Genomic DNA, 2,821 nt, shown 5'->3' with positions numbered 1-2,821 from the left:
AAAAACAGTGATTTAGCGACCAAAATTTTGGTCGCTAAAAGGCAGAATTTGGTCGCTATTATGAAATAGCGACCATTTAGCGACCAAAATGAAATGGTCGGTGTTTGGCCAGTCGCTAAATTTTTGGCGACAATCTAGAAATTGGTCGCTAAAATAGCGACCAATCAGCGACCATTTTTTGGTCGCTAATTTGGTGTCATGGCAAATTAAATATTAAAAATATTAGTCGCTGGACGGAAATAAATTGGTCGTTAAATTTTAGTCGCGAAATGGTCGCTAATTTGGTCGCTAATTTGATTATAAAATCATTCTTATCCCTCTTGAAAATAAATCAATATGTCCCTTTCATGTTCCATTTATATATGGTTAATTAACTCAATTCTTTTTTTCAATTATTAAATTAACAAAATTAATTTAAAAAATTTGGAAAGTGGATAAGTTTTAAATAACCCATCTCATCATTTTATTTATTTTTTGTAAAAAAGGGAGATGAGTTTCCCTGTCCATAAGAATTACTTGGATTATCATATTTCCATTAAATAAATAAAAATTCCACAAAGATGTTAGAAGTTCTGCATGAAATTAATATACATATGCATATCAAATGCTGCTGCAGAAAATGATGGATCTTAATCTTATTATATATACAATTTTTTTTTTTTCTGCAGAAAGCCATTTTCAATGTTCCATCAATAAATCCATGGATGGATGGAGAGACAGAAAGAAACAAAATCTAAAACTCAACCAAAATAATTCACAACCATAGACAAAGAAACTAAACAAAGACCCATTTTCTTCAGTTCTGTGATGTCACTTTCGCTCCCAATTAAACCCAAATCCTCTCTTCTCTCTTCTCTCTGCTCTGTGATCGGCTTTCTTCCTTCTTTCTCCTAATTCATAAGTCAATTAATCAACCTCAAAATATGGAAAAAAAAATTCTTAATCAGTAATTAATTAATCCCTAATTACCTGCAGTGATGGTGATGATGAAATAACACCCATTTTTTCTCTCTGTTTTGTGTTCTTGTTTAACTGGTTCATCATAATCAGATCATAAATCTGTGCATAAACAAAAGGGGTTAACTAAAAAAGAATATATTTTTAACTAAAAGAAAAAACATATAAATAATTTCTAACCTTGGGACTATTGACAGGAGAACTAGCAGTATACTACCCAAACCTGATTAACTCATAAACACAACAGAAACAAAACAGAATTTCACACAAACCTCACATTAGCATTTCAATAAAATTCAGTAACCCATTTTAACTATCTCACAAAAACAACTCTTAAACCATTCACAATAGTCTTTATTTCAACATTTTGTCAATAAATCTCACAAATACAACCTCAGCACATTCAGATAAATCTTAGAATTTCCACAAATTTCAGAAATCTCCCATTAGCAATTCAAACCCATTTCAAAGATCTTACGTAAAACAACTCCCAATCCATTCACAGTAGGCTTCATTTCAAAAAGTTTATAATAAAAAATTAAAATTAATTTAAAGTTAAGTGTAATATATTTTATTTATATAAATTAAAACAATTAAACAACAATTGATTGCTAATTTTGAGAATAAAAATTTTTCAAATTTATATAAATTTATTATTCATCATAATTTCGATACCCATATCTAAATTTAGATCTATATTTCTGTATATCAGAATATGTACCTATTTCTCACACTCATATTCGAGTCCGAATAACCTAGGTTATAGCTGTAGCAAAATCAAGCCAATATGGAAAACTACCTCTGCATGTTCTCACAAATATTGTATGGGCACTAGGTAAATGTTCATTGTTCATAATTGAGATTTAGGAAGCATCTCCAAAAGTTACACAGAGGTGAACATTGACCAAAGTTAAAAGATAATTGCTTATCTCCTAAATTGTCATACTAGTTTGGGAAATTCTGGTTCTCTTGAGCAACACAGCTCATTAACAGTCAAATGGAGGGGACAAGGCAAAAAGAAATTTGAGAGGGCAAAGCTAAATAGAGCTTGAAAAAAGAGATGAACTTGATACCTGGGAAGTGTCGAGGAAAGAAAAGCCTGAGCACCACTGCAATGAAAGCAATCCATTTCCCGACCTCCCCTCTGTACAATTTAAAATACAGATGTCAAGAAATAAAGTTCAGCAGAAGGTAAGTGAAAGATTGAAGAGCTCTATAAGTTTATTATCAAAGGAAGTTAATACCTTAACAAATTAAATATTGCTGCAGGAAGACTGCAGGAAGACTAAAGAAAATGTAAGGGACTAGGAGTGAGGTCAGCATGTTCGTTCTCCAGTTTGTCCGATCCAAAATGAGCAAATATCTGCATTGAACATTGAAAATTGTCAATAACTTGCCAAGTATTGGACAGAATCTAGGCAAGAACAAATGCAGTCAAGAAGAGACTAGGCTTCAAAAGCTCCTAAAATGAGATACAATCCTTATATTTCTTTCATCGAATCTCCCAATTCAAGAAGGAAAATAATATTAAACAGCATCGGATTACTTCTGTTTTTTTTTCCCCAAGTTTTACAAGCAGGAAACTCGCTGTGTAGTCAAACAATTTAACTTCAACAAGGAACCCAGCATAATAGAAGAACCCAATCAAATCTTATTTGAGAAATAAGCATCTTTATCAACGCCGTAGTCCTGCTTGAAAATGGGTTATCCATCCAGCAATCTGTCCATTAATGGGATTTCTAATAAATCTCACAAATACAACCCTCAGAACATTTACATAAATCTTCGCATTTCCACAAATTTCAGAAGCCCACATCAATAAATCTCACAAATTTTAGAAAGCACATATCTGAAACCACAATCT

The 2,821-nt window shown here is 31.9% G+C and overlaps 1 long non-coding RNA gene across 1 annotated transcript; it reads right to left on the bottom strand.

Annotated features, from left to right (window-relative positions):
• Nucleotides 1–494: 494 nt before the first annotated feature.
• On the bottom strand, nt 495–2,233 carry LOC122724345. Its single transcript, XR_006351645.1, has 4 exons — nt 2,202–2,233; nt 2,031–2,101; nt 970–1,059; nt 495–890 (listed from the first exon to the last, which is right to left on the bottom strand). It is a non-coding gene; the product is annotated as an uncharacterized LOC122724345 (long non-coding RNA).
• Nucleotides 2,234–2,821: the final 588 nt, after the last annotated feature.

The sequence above is a fragment of the Manihot esculenta genome, chromosome 8 (genome assembly GCF_001659605.2).
Source record: "Manihot esculenta cultivar AM560-2 chromosome 8, M.esculenta_v8, whole genome shotgun sequence".
Lineage (NCBI taxonomy): Eukaryota > Viridiplantae > Streptophyta > Magnoliopsida > Malpighiales > Euphorbiaceae > Manihot > Manihot esculenta.
The sequence above is the reverse complement of the archived record's forward strand: the minus strand, read 5'-3'. Positions and strand labels throughout refer to the sequence as shown.